The sequence below is a fragment of the Urocampus carinirostris genome, chromosome 19, assembly GCF_059441175.1.
Source record: "Urocampus carinirostris isolate Australia breed hairy pipefish chromosome 19, RoL_Ucar_1.0, whole genome shotgun sequence".
Lineage (NCBI taxonomy): Eukaryota > Metazoa > Chordata > Actinopteri > Syngnathiformes > Syngnathidae > Urocampus > Urocampus carinirostris.
In genome coordinates this window covers 15935345-15950503 of record NC_142367.1, presented here as the reverse complement: position 1 = coordinate 15950503, position 15159 = coordinate 15935345, and positions in this window count along the sequence as shown.

The following is a 15159-nucleotide window of genomic DNA, read 5'->3' as shown; positions in this document are numbered from 1 at the left end:
TAGGCGGTGGACCCATGTGCAGGGAAGCAGAAAACATGCTCAAAATATATGTTTCAATAACACAAGCTAGGTATAAAGTAACAAAGCAACAAAATGGCCAAACAAAAAATAAGAAACAAGAAAGAAACATGCTGTGACTATTACATTTTTATTCTTAGCATTAAATATGTTTAGATTTTGTATGCTTACTTATTTTTACCTATTATTTGTATCTGTGTCTTGTTCATTGCACCTTTGCAGGTGGGGGTAGAGGACGTTATTTTATTTATGGTGTGTGTTGTGCATATAGCATATTTGACAATAAACTTGACAATGGCAATGTCAAGTCAAGTCATGTTGACACCCTTAATCACAAAGAGTCTCAAAGGGCTGCACAGACCACAGATTATTGCAAACTAATGACTTATTACACCATCCCCTGATCTAAAACCTACATGAGAGGAAGGAGAAACTCAAAAACCTCAGGATGAGTCAAGTCAAGTCATGTTTATTTGTGACACCCTATATCACATAGAGTCTCTAAGGGCTTCACAGACTATTATTACACCATCCCCTGATCTAAAACCTACATGAAGGAAAGGAAAAATTCAAAAACCTCAACATGAGGAAAATGAAAAAAAAAAACCTTGAGAGATAATCCCCCTTCCAGGATGACCAGGCTGCAATGGATTTTGCATTAACAAACCATGATATTTAAAAAAGTAAATATAAAATAGTTAAAAATATAGCACAAAATTTATAAATAAAATCAAAAGGATGACCAGGTCGCAATGGATGTAGCATTAACAAACAATCAGTTCACCGGCTTGAGTCACATTCGCCTAAATCAGATCAGTGAATGGATTAAAAAGAGTGGTTCACAGAGCCTGAATTCAACACACAATCTCTTGATTTTACAGATTAGTCTAATGTTTTAACACTAACGATTCACACCATATGTATTGACATGTATGTAGCATTATTCCTGACCGTTTGAATAAGTGCTAAATTTTGAGTTTGAATATGTTTAAAATACCTTGATGGGTTTAGGCAATGACCAAACAGTCTATGCTGTCAAAGCGTCAATATTATGTGTAGGGATGCAGGCGTGCACAGTTCCGCCGCTCCCTCTGGTTGGGAAAGGTGGCGGTCCAGGTACTGACAGCTACTTTACAATTCATTTTAGATCATTCTAGATTGACACGGACAATCTACCTCTCACTGACTTATATCTTGAGACTTCAATCCATTCATCCACACTCCGAACCGAACAGACGCTGGTGGATCCATAGATTGGCACCGCTCATACATTTATGCATGAGCGGGAGAATTATTCACCATGAACATTGATACGGGACCCGAACGTGATGGATTGAGGCGCTCATATGAGATTGAACCCGAGTGTTGTATAATAGATTTGGTCTGGAGGCAAAATCGGAGGAGTTGACCACAAAGAAACCGCCATTGGTTAATGACGGCTGCGTGTGAACGGAGATGCAGGATTATGTCACGGACAGGAAGAAGCTCCGACTCCAAAGGGACGTAATTAAAAAGAGCAGTCGGGATGGTTAGCAAGATCATTAAACTGGGAAGTAAAACTTGAAATCTTCTGGGGGGGAAAAAAAGCAAGTCCTGAATCAAAAGCCCCAGCGAGGCTTTTAACAAAGACAAAAAAGTATTTACATTACCCAGATTTAGCTAACCTGCATTGGCTCCCTGTTAGCTTAAGATGTGATTTGAAGGTTCTGTTGGTAGTATACAAAATCATGCATGGACTTGCTCCCTCATATCTTTCAGATATAATTTCCGCCTATGGTCCGGTCTGGAGCCTTCGCTCTGAAAATGCTGGTATACTAGTGATCCCAAGAGCCAAGAAGAAATCTGCAGGTTCGAGAGCGTTTTCTATTCGGGCCCCGGTGTTGTGGAATGCTCTGCCCTCTGAGATTCGATCTGCAACCTCTTTCTTTCTTGCTTTCTTTCTTTTTTTCTTTCACTCTTTCTTTCTCACATTCTCTTTTTCTCCATTGCTCTCTCACGGTCTTCCTTTCTCTATTTTTCTTCTCCCTATTTCTGTCTTTCTTTCCTTTATCTCTTTCTATTTTTCTATGTTTCTCGCTTTCTGTCTCTTCTTATCTTTCTTTCTTCCTTTGGCTTTCTTTCTCTCTTTTTTTCTCATTGATGCTCTTTCTCTCTGTCTTGCTCTCTCTTACTTTTTCTCATGTTTTTATCTTGAAATGAAATGATCTGCATTTATATAGCGCTTTTCAAGTCAATGACTTCCCAAAGCGCTTTACAGTGTGCTTCACATTTCCCAATAGTGGCCTTGTATTGCAGCATGTAAGACACTAACGTGCTTATTGGGGGTATAAGGGGTTCAGTGTCTTACCCAAGGACACTTCGACATGTAACACGGACGAGCCGGGATTCGAACTGGGATCCCTTGATCCCAAGACGAGCGCTCTCCCTCTTCAGTATTTCTCTCTTTCATTTTCCCTTTCTTATTCTCTTTTTCTATATCTTTCTCAGTCATTATTTCCTCTTTCTCTCTCATTCTCCCTATTGATCTTTCTTTTTCCATTTCCCTCTTATATCTAACCATGAGAGGGTCCTTTTCTAGCATGTGGCCTTCGAGCTATCACCCTTGGTCTCGCTCATCAGGCAACACATTTCTATATACTTTTTGAGCAACTCCTCCAGTATAAGGTATTCCAGTCGTGAAGGTGTGTACCGAAACCTCACAGGGGAGTTGCATTCAACACATTTACATTCCAAACAAACGTCAAAATGCTGCAGAGGAGACCACGCTAGACAGAAAAGCCTGAAAATAAAATCCGCAGTCAGAGAGTCAACAGCGAAGCAAAGCATTAAAAATGCAACGTCCGACTAATTTAATCAATAACTCTTCCCCTCCTGCCCTCGTTCACTTCCTCTCCCAAGCTCCGGGGGTGGTAATTAAACAATAAGGAAAGAATGCGCACGTTGTTCTGTGTCAACACCCCCTTACGCACGTGCGGGCAAACATGGCGCACGTCGGAGGTGTCGGTGTATAAACGAGCAGCGATGCCCCGAGGGCCGGATTCAATTAGAGGGAAGATACGCAGGGATATGCTCTGTCAGAAGCGAGAAAACAAAGTCTAAGGCGCGGAATTCACACACGTTAGGCAGGAAAACGTGATAAATCTCATCAGCACCTTTGCAAGTATTCGCCGTTCCGCTCTTGCACTTCGAAACTCTTCTCAGAAAGTTTAGAAATGCATCATCGACCTCGATTTCGGTCACGTCTGGGTACAAGGCATCGAGCAACGAGCAATCGTAGGTAGGCTGTAATACAGTGCCTAGCGAAAGTATTGACGCCCCCCACAAGATTTTGTCATATTTCCGGCTTCAAACTTATAAAATATCCAAATATTCTCTAAGAATCATCAACATATGAACCACCATCATCTAAAGTCAAGTCAATTCATGTTTATTTGTGACGCCCTTAATCACAAGGAGTCTCGAAGGGCTACACAGACCATAGATTATTGCAAACGACGGACTATTATGACACCATCCCCTGATCTAAAACCTACATGAGGGCAAGGAAAAACTCAAAAACTTCAACATGAGGAAAATGAAGAAACCTTGAGAACGGACCGCATGTGAGGTAATCCCCGTTACAGGATGACCAGGCTGCAATGGATGTTCAATAGCAAATAATAAACAGATATTGTATCTTCAACGTGAAATATAGGTCATTCATAAACTATAGAATAGAATTGTGTCTTATCCTAGATTCAAACAGTTCCACTGAGGTTGCAGATCCAATCTCAATGGGCAAAGAATTCCACAGCACCGGGGCCCGGATGGAGAACGCTGTCGAACCTGCGGATTTCTTCTTGGGTCTTGGGATCACTAGTAGACCAATGTTTTCCGAATGAAGGCCCTAAGCAGTAACATATTTGAAAATGGAATCTTAAAGATATGAGGGAGCAAGTCCAAGCATGATTTTGTATACTACCGACAGAACCTTAAAATCACATCTCAAGCTAACAGGGAGCCAATGCAGGTTAGCTAAAATCGGGGTAGTGTGATCTTCTTTCTTGTATTAAAAGCCTCGCTGCAGCATTTTGCACCAGCTGCAGGCTCTTGATTTTGGAAACAAAATGTATTGGCTGTGTCCCTAAACTGGTTTCATTTGTTGATGAATTGAAAATAAATTTACATGAAAAAAATGTCTTATCTTTCATTTTATATGAACTGTTTATTTAACTCGAAATCAGTAAATTGTCACAAAAAACAGTGTGTCCCAAAAAAATCTGTGACATTGTTTTTCTCCTTTGGCCCTATCCATGTCACTGTCATAGTAGAGTTGTTTGAAAAAAGAAAAAAAATAACCGGAATTCTTTATTAAGAAGAGAATGCTGAATGTACCGGAACAAAGAACAAAAAATGAAAGGGAAGAGAGGAAAAAGGATGCTCATAAAATATTGAGGCTGACTGCTGCGGGCCTGAGCAACCTGTCGTCGGGCTCTAACATGCGTGAGTTTCTGTTTCCTCGAGTCGACTTAAATACGACTAAGTGACTGCTTAATCCTAACCTTCTCCCAGAGAAAGTCCAATGAATCCCTTGTGGATCTAGCTCTACCATAACGTTCACCTCCAAAAAGGTTGGTGTCATACTTTTTGGATTCAAAGATATGAGACATAATGCTAAAGGGTGAAACAAATAACATGACAACTATGGAAACAAAGTTTAAAATTATCAAGAAATAAGAGGAAGTCACGTGACTTGCCACCCTCGCAATGAATTGTACTAGGACGATCCCATGTCATATCCTTAATATCGCATCATCGGGGTTAGGTACTAAGTCATATCCAGAGGCATCATATCAGTCAATATTAGGTCGTATCCTGAGACAAAGTCTTGGTCGATACCAGGTTGTATCGTTGGATTGTATAGTTTGACACCAGGTCACATCCTGAGGCATCATATTCTTTGATACTAGGTCAAATCTTGAAGCACTGTATCGGTCAATACTATGTCATATGCTAAGGCAACCTATCCTGAAGTATAGGATCAGTTGATCCTCAGTCATATCCTGAAGAATTGTATTATTTGCTTATTACTGATTAAACCATAGTCATAGCATGAAGCATCACATATGCCCATTCAACGTCATATCCTTAAGGATCAGTCGATACTGAGTCACATCCTAAGGCAGCCTTTAGTTAGATACCAGATCCTATCTTGAATCATCGTATTGTTCAATACCAGGTCGTAATCTGTGACTTAGTCTTGGTCGATACAAGGTTGTATACTGAGGCGTAGTATCGGTCGGTACTAGGTCATATCCTAAGACAGGGGTCAGGAACCTTTTTGACCCAGAGAGCCATAAAAGGAAAAAATGTTTTAAAAATAAATTGAGAGAGCCACATCATATATTTTCAGACAAAATTGAAAAAACTGCCAAACACGCTCTCTAGACTAAACCTAATTCTTCAGCACATTTTATTTCACTGTGTGTCATTTGATGATTTAATCAAATGTATGATATGATAACAGACCTGTCAACCTGTATGGTTTTGCCGTACAAAGTAAGTTTTTAATGCATTTTATGACGAGTACGACTTACAAGGAAATCTGTACGGAAAAACGCAAATTTGTCAATGATGGGTACCATCTGGTATACACAGACTATCACGAAACGCCAAATCAACCAAGTCAAAGGAGTTCGCTGCGGAAGCCTCTATCTCGGTATCGTTATTTTTTGTTGCAAACAAAACTAGCCCTTTAATGCTAATGTGCGCATGCGTCTTCCGCCTGGGGATTTCCCATCATGCATCATTCCGAAAAAAATAAAAAATGGTGTACGATTATTTTGTATTTTGTACGGGAAAATACGACAGTTTGTACAGGCATGGAGCCGTGGAGGTTGACACGTATGTGACAATAATACCAAATCCTGTGTCCCAAATCATGGTAAATATGCCATTTACAATTTGTCTTCCACCTTCAGTTAAGTGTGTTGAGGCAATTTTTTTCGATGAAATTTGTCCTTAATAATAGTTTCAAATGTGCGTGCAAAGTTCTTTTGTAAGAATGTCACAAATTACTGCAAACGATAAGCATATCGTCATATTCACTCTCGGTGTATACTGCACTGAGCGAGAGAGAGAGAAGGAATTGCCTTGTGCTGTTTGCAGAGATCCGCCCACCTGTACTGCTCACCCAATCAAAGTCGTTTGCCAGCGTTGTTATTTATCAGTTTAAATGGTTTCTTATCAAACTTCTGCATTAAGTTGCTTCAGCTTTATATGGAGCAAAATCGGGATGAAATCACTTGACTTTGGAACGCCACGGAGAGATGTGCAATAGTGACGTTTTATTTCGGAGCCATACGTACTCATGAAAAGAGCCATATATGGCTCCCAAGCCATAGGTTCCCTACCCCTGTCCCAAGGCATCGTATCGGTCATTACCAAGTCACATCCTAAGGCAGTCTGTAGTTAGCTACAAGATCAAATCCTGAAGCATCTGTCGGTCAATACCAGGTCGTAACCTGTGACATAGTCTTGGTCGATACGAGGTTGTATCCTCAGGCGTAGTATTGGTCAGTACTAGGCCTTATCCTAAGGCATCGTATGGGTCATTACCGAGTCACATCCTAAAGCAGCCTATGGTTAGCGACCAGATCAAATCCAGAAGCATCTGTCGGTCAATACCAGGTTGTAACCTGTGACATAGTCTTGGTCGATATGAGGTTGTATCCTGAGGCGTAGTATCTGACGGTACTAGGCCCTATCCTAAGGCATCGTATCGGTCATTACCGAGTCACATCCTAAAGCAGCCTATAGTTAGTTACCAGATCAAATCCTGAATGATCTGTTGGTCAATACCAGGTCGTAACCTGTGACAAAGTCTTGGTCGATACCAGGTCGTATCCTGAGGCAAAGTATCGGTCGATACCAAATCATATTAAAAAATCCAAAAGTGCGTCGCACATTTGTTTTCAATGCTAAGAATAAGAAAAAAACAGAAGGTCAATTACACAGTAGATGCCGTTAATGCACACTACATATATGTCATGGTTGCAGTGGTGCCCAATTGGCCCCGCCCGTGTGGCACCAGCTGCAGCTAGTTGACAGATTGGCTCCCTGTCAGTATTTATACTCTGTCCTGTCAGTCTCCTTTTGGTCGGTCCGTCTGCGAATCTCTGTTTTTACACGGCAAGTCCTTTTTCCCTGTTCGCCTGTTTTTTGCTCCTGTTTGTCTCCCGTTACAATCTGTTTTGATCTCAACCACGTCTGCTCTCTGGTCCCGAATTACGACCTGTTTTGATCTCGACCACGTCTGTTCCCCCGTCCTGAATAACGATCGGTTTTTGTTCTCAATCACGTCTACTCTCCTCTCCTGGCTTTCGACTTGTTTCCAATCCCGATCACGTTTATGCTCTTCTATCCCAGCTACTGACCCGTTTTTTTCCGTTCCGGACACCGCCATCGCTCGCCGCAGAAGTGGGATTAAAGACCTACTCCCTGCAACCAGCAATCTCCGGATCGTGTGTGCACTCCTTTCCCTTCTTCCCAATAAAACTGTGAGAAACATTACGCGAGGGGTTCCTGTCTCCGTTCTGGTACTAACAATATACATATGTATTTACACACACACACATATATATATATATATATATATATATATATATATATATATATATATATATACACAAGACTGGAATTGGTGGGTCATCAAGTCAGACCATTTGAAAACAGCTGGTCTATACCATATCATACCCTGAGGTATCAGTACTTGCAATTGATATCAACAGCCTCAAACTGGCCATCTAGATTTATTGAAACTCAAAGACGTGCACAAAATATCCGTACAGACATTTGTTTTTGGAGAAATGTTATCATTCAAAATTACTAATGTTACCGGTGCTGGGTATCAGTAAAAAGCTGAGTGTTCGTATCTGGGGGGAAAAAGCATTAAACATCCCTCTGATACTTTCTTTAAATGTTTGAATAAGATGCCTCAGCGGTGCTCCGAGTGGCGAATTTCTCCGATAAAAGGTAAGCCGAGTGTCTTGACGTGAGCGACGTAAAATCCTTACAACACAAGAAGCTTGCTGACTTGGCTTTTTATCGGCAAACTGAGTCAGGAGCTGGCATTTAATGCCGTTCGGGCAAAAAATAGGGTCGCATTGTTGGGGGCAATGAAAATAGGGGGTGATGGAGAAAAAGAGAGCTTTTTCTAATAGTTCTTAGTGTAAAGTTTTGAGGGGAATAATGGACCCATGTGGGGGAAGCAGGGACTGAAGGCAGGGGTGCTCAAAAAGACGTGGATGGTATTTAATACTAAAAAGGAGGTACAAAGTGACAAATAAACAAGAGTTCAAAAGAACAACAAAATTTACAAACAAAACAAGAAACCAGAAATATAAGAAAACAAACTTGGCGTGGTGTTGGAAGTGAAAATGAGCCGACAACGTCTGCTGATCAAAATGTCCTTATAAAGGGTTCCGTATAATTGGGTCAGGTGTGTAGTGATTGGACACACCTGTGCCCAGTTTTCTCTGGTGATACAGGACGTACAACACGGATATGAGACAGCCCTCCAAGAAAACAAAAACTTAAAAAGAAGGCTGCAGCAATGGGATGTCTTGAGGTCCATGCCCCTGAGACAGGAAACCAGGCACATTTGAGGGGTTTTCTTGTCACTACCCAGACAGGTAATCAGGCGCGGCCGAGGGGCTTTCTCTTCACAGCCAGAACAGACAACCAGGTGTAATTGAGGAGTCTTCTCGCCGAAACAGGAAAGCAGGCACGGCCGAGGGGCTTTCTCCTCGCCGCCAGGACAGGAGACCAGGCACTTCTGAGGGGCATTCTTCTGCCACAGAGACAGGAAATCAAAAGTTGCCACCGGGACAGGGATGTGGAATCTTTCCCCTGGATCCTTTTGTGGTCGGGTCATTTTTTATTTCCTCTGTCATTGCTGCATTAGGTTTGTTTTTTGTTTCTAGTTTCTTGTTCGGATATTTTTTTAGTTTTAGTTGCTTTGTGACCACTTCTTTGTGTTTTACTTTGGTTCCGATTTTGGTCAATAAATACCATCCAGCAGCTCTACTTCGGTTCCTGTTCCCCCCACATGGGTCCATCACCCCAAAACTTAACACTTTGTTACGAATATGAGTGTAAACAATCACAAAAATTCAGTTTTGCAAAAATGTCTAGCCTCCACAAACACACACAGTTACGTTTGTCTCATAATCCGGAAAAGACCCGAGCACCTCGCCTCCGTGGACGGCGGAGTTGCTAAGCAACACAGTCCATCATCGGGACGTGCTGTGAAGTCGCGTCTACCAAAAGAAATTTCGGACAGATTCTGTAACAACTGCAGCTATGTTTCTATAATAACAGTATTAGTGGAGCCCGTCTTATCAGGTGCTCAGTACTGAAAGTATTCTGAATGCAAATTGTTGTCAAAGTCACATAATAACATGTCAGTTTGATTCTAAAGTTGTCATAAAGGTGAATACTTCAAAACAATATTATAATCAGGAATTAAATATATATATATATATATATATATATATATATATATATATATATATATATATATATCTTGTGGACATGTACTAAATACTGGGCTTTTAATTTTTCAATGACTAATTGGAAAATCTACAAGTAATTCTTCGGAAAATGAGTCACCAAGATGTTTTATCTATAATCGTTTTGATACTTTTGGAATAAATAATTCAGCTTTGTATACAGGGCTCTCTTTTTATTATTCTAGGAAAAGAAACAGACTTAATTGTATTTGAATTGAAACGAAATTTATAGAAATCTGTTGACGTCCAAACAAAATTCTAGGGAAATATTTCTTTCAAAAACGTAATTATCGTTTCATTATATTGGTCAAATTCTTGACCAATATTTGGGATTGTTTATGTTGTCATTATCAAATTAAAACATTGAATACTATTGCGCAATTTTCTGGATCTTTAAGTGCTAAACAACAAGGGGTTTCCAACCTTTTTCAAGGTAAGAGCTAAATTTCTAATATAACTTATCATGTTATAACTATGTTGTTACTATGTTATTAACAGGTAAAGGATTGAAGCTAGGGTTAATACACTCAGTCAACTACTGAAAAATATATTTTACTCAAAAACAAATATGACCCAGCACAGGTTTGCAGGCACCCTAGCTGTCCTTATGGGGCACCCACGTTGGAGACCCCTGCTAAATGAGTACTTCAATTATGATAAAACAAATTTAAGAAAAGCATCAAACGAAACAAAAATGTAATTTTGAATGCAGGGATTGAATTAAAATGCTTTTTATCCCACTTAAGTAATTGATCGATAATCCAATCAAAACGTTGGACATTCTTGCATATTTTCTCAATCTTTACAAGCTAAACATCCGTCCATCCATTTTCTGCACTGCTTATCCTCAGTAGGGTCCCGGGGGTGTTTGAGGCCATCCCAGCTTTCTTCAGGCAGTGGGCAATTTGGACCAGCCAATAAACCTGAAAGGCATGTTTTTGGAATGTGGGAGGAAACCGGAGTGCCCGTAGGAAACCCACGCAAGCACGGGGAGACCGTGCAAACTCCGAACAGGAAGGTTTGATCTCACAAAACCAGGAACTGCGCCGCACACGCGCTATCCACTGCCCCGCCGTGCTGCCCCACAAGCTAAACAACAAATGAAAAAAATAATCTTTAAAAAAAATATTTGAAATGCCTGGTTAAAATGAAAGGCTTTTTCTTAATCTCCTCTGATTATTCGATTGATTAATCAACTAGCAAATTAAAACATTTTTGCATATATTTTTTTAACCTTACATGTTCATAATTAAAAAATATAATGAAACTGACTTTTACAAAAGTCATCTGAAAAATTTAGATTTCAAATGCAGAGATTAAAATGAAAGCCTTTTTATCTTACCTGATTAACGGACTGATTAATCAATTGGTTAGAAAAATAAAATGCACAAGAGTTTTGCATTTGTTTCTGAATCTTTACATGCTAAACTATAAAAAAAAAATCTATGATCCCCGAAAAAATAAAAAAATAAAAAGCTCGGAAAAAAAATCAGATTTTAAATGAAAAGCCTTTTGACAAATTAATTATTTCTTGAAATTATTCTTTTTTTAAAGGACATCATTCTTGTACCTTCACATAATTTCTTTTTTTTCCTTATGAAGACGATCTTAAGGCAAATCATAATGTTGATTTTTAAGTTACTGATGAATTTTATATTCATTTTCTGACAAAAAAAACATACCAAGAGTAATCAACATAGCCCAAAAGATCACCGGCTGCTCTCTGCCCAATTTAGAGGACACTGTGTTACCTTAGCAGAGCCATCAACATTATAAAAGACACTTCCCACCCTACCTCGACCACCTCTCTTGCTGCTACACGTCTCTTAAAACAAGGTCAAACAGGCTCAGAGACAGCTTCTTCTCCAGGGCAATCACCACCCTAAATGAGTGCACAAACTGTGAAAACATATCTAGCAAATTATTTGGGGTTTTTGTGTTTTTTGTTGCTTCTAAATGTTATTGCGTTAAACGGTGAAAATATATTCCTTGTGTTTTTTTTTGTTTTGTTTCTGCTAAATGTTATTGCACTTCCTTTTATTGCACTATTGTTTCTGGTTTCTTGTTCGGATATTTTTTTAGTTTTAGTTGCTTTGTGACCACTTCTTTGTGTTTTACTTTGGTTCCGATTTTGGTCAATAAATACCATCCAGCAGCTCTACTTCGGTTTCTGTTCCCCCCACATGGGTCCATCACCCCAAAACTTAACACTTTGTTACGAATATGAATGTAAACAATCACAAAAATTCAGTTTTGCAAAAATGTCTAGCCTCCACAAACACACACAGTTACGTTTGTCTCATAATCCGGAAAAGACTCGAGCACCTCGCCTCCGTAAGATGTACTATTCCTTTTCATTGCGTTAGGCCAGTCTCTGAGCACTACTTTGTAAATATAGATTTTTTCTGGATTTTATCCTGATTAGTCTTTTGTCACTCTTTTCTCTTTGAAGTCATGTCTTATCTCGTCGCACCCATTGTATCACAACGTTGATATCAATGACAATAAAAACAATTCAAATAAATTCCTTTATTTTTGTTTAGAAAGCGAATTTAGAACCACATCCAAAATACCTGGCAACCCAAAACAGATGACGACTGCTTTCCAGGACGTGCGTTAGCCACCGAAGGCAACACATGCTCTTTCGCATTGGGAGATGCATAAACAGGGTTGCCTCAGGGTCAGCTAGTAATCGTAAAATACGGGAAAAAAAGCCAGAAAAATACGTAGCCGCGATATGAGAAAAATACACAGGAACTGGCGTGATTAACTGGAGTAGAGCTTTATCGTTGCCACTCATCTGATCTGCGACGCAGCGCCGGTGAATATTAGATAAGTTTGCAAAGGCACGCTACTGTAATTTGCTCATGCACGCACGGACGGAATATACGATCTCAAAGAGAGAGAAAAAACCACGGTATTGCATGCAAAGGATATTAAGTTGTTCAAATATTTAGAGGAGCGGGGAAAGCCAATTAGCAATCAGTGCTAACGACAGCAAAGCACCCGGTGACATCCATGAGGCCTTCGAACTGACGGGGATCTGCATCTTTGAGGTTGATGGTGGGGAAAAACTGTATTCAAAGGTGAAATGTACTCAGGTAAGATGGTGCAAAAATAAGTTTTTGAGTAACACAACTTAAAATTTCCTCTTTTCTTGTAAAAATGAAACAAACAAATACCAAGGGTAAGGATTAGGAATATATAAAAAAAAATCTTTGTAAAATGTTGTCTACATAAAATACTAAAAATGTATGAATAATATACCATATATAATATAAATATATATAAACATGAATAAAATATAAACGTCTCGTAGCATTTCATGCTGATAGGTTCGTTTGCATTTTTCATGTTTTTTCCCACTCTATTCATGTGTTTTTATATCCATTTGCAGAGTTATTTGATAGATGTTTAAACTTAAAAATCATGTGTATAACTTATTTTCACCGTATGAACATTAATTATATAGGACGGGAGTAATGGGAGTATTGCTAAAATAAATATAAAGGGTATAGTAGTCTCACTCACACTTTGTTTGCATATTTTAACAGGCTTTTGAAGACTACCATCCAACTTCTTATCGGACAAAGAAAAAAAAAGTCGCAAGATATGTTCAGAGATTTGTGTGCTTGTTTAGGGTGGTGATGGCTTTGGAGAAGAAGCTGAGTGTAGGGTCAATCAGACTATAAATGTGTGTCTTTTTATAATATAAATTCAGATTCGCTGAGGACGATGTGATCCTATATTCAACCCATAAGAACAATGTATGGTCTCATTGCACTTCTGCTAAAAAACACAATGTCCCAAACATATCCTGCTATCTTCAATGATTGATTTTCTCGTTAAGTTTCCTCAATATAGGAAAACAGCCTCCGGCTATTTGTGCTTGAGTTAAAATGGGTTGTTATCAAACAGATATATCCTGATGAAATTGTCTGAAAGAAGCTAGTTTTCTGTTTCGCGTACTGTGTGAAGGTCACCATTGTTCATTGTGTTTAAACTCATGATCCAGCTGTCTTCAAGGATTGATTTTCTAGTCATATGCGGCTTCGCACTCTCACGACTGGAACTGCATAAAAAGGCGGAACAAACAATGACTAGGACACATTCGGCCGGTGTCCTTCTTGCAAGAAGCAACAAAAGTCTCACTCCGATCCGAATTCAAACTTTTGTCTTTTTACTTCACATGTGGGCAGACTGAACCAAAGTAATAGAGGTTTAGATTCCACACCGAGCCTGTTAGTACTTGTTTTTAAGGGGTCTGTAGTGCCTAACGGTGGGCAATTGGTCAAATGAAAATACGTTCGCACCCCCAAAACATAGTCTTTTGACTTATATATTTCTAAATAAGGCCAACCAGACTATAAGGCACTACAGTAGAAACATCAACAAAACAGTCAGATAGGTCGATCAAACTTTTTTAACCCCTTAATGTTGAGAAGCAAGTACGCGTCTCAGACACGTCCACGATACGATGTCACCTGTCACTGAAATATGATTAGAATGCTAAAACTCTTAGGATTCAGGATAAGATAAATCATGTAAAAACATACTCTTGCCACTCCTTGCACATTGCTCTCTGCACTATTGTAATTACAGCGTTATTGTTACAGTGTTAATGTTACTGTGTACCTGACTTGTTAACCTGACTGCCCATTTTGCACATCTGGTTAGCTACTCTTCTTGCACTATCGGCACTATGGTAAAATACTATACGTAGCCAAAATACAATACAACATTATTTATATCTGTACATTCAAGGAAACTGTGGGGGTCAGATGCATCGACATTTCGTTCTGTATACACGTGTACTAGAATGACAATAAAGTAGATCTGAATCTGAATCTGAATCTGAATCACAAAAACATCACGATTAGTCGGAAACAAGAAACCTGAATATTTTTCAGCTGGGGCAGCTCACCAAAGACGTCGTCGGACCTGTTGCGACTCAATATTGATCCAGATATAAGGCGCACCATATTATAAGGCGCATGGTCAGCTTTTGAAAAGAATGAAGGCTTTTAGGCGCCCATTACAGTGCGGAAATTACGGTAGCTCCTCGTTTTTAGCAAGTACAGAACAAACGAGGGGAAACGTGTTGACGGTTCGCTGCACAGTGGGTGGCTTATAGCAATTTTACGCTGCCGTTTGTCACGCAAACCCACATACAGCGACTCTAAAGTTCAAACACACGCATGTCGTGCAGACCTCGTACGTCTCTCCATGACAACAAAAGGAAATGTTTACACTTTAAAACAAGCAAGTCTTTCCTCTTTGGCTTAGAAGGGTGTTGTCATGGTAAGTAAATCTGCCTGGTAGTGTTTGGGCATTGTGGGATGTCATGAGTGTTGACGCTATGTGCTGCGCAGGAATGCTAGCACATGTGGCTGCAATTACACACTTGCACACTCCTCGTCCCCGTAAGATTGTAAAGTGTGTGTTAAGAGCGGCTAATGAAATTAATCTGGAGTATTTTGCATTCGGTTCGATTCAGTTCATGTTGGCGAGCGGTGTTGGGACCAAGGTTTGGAAGAAATGGAATACATGTAACGGCGTTAGGTAAATATGGATACAGGAAAATATAATG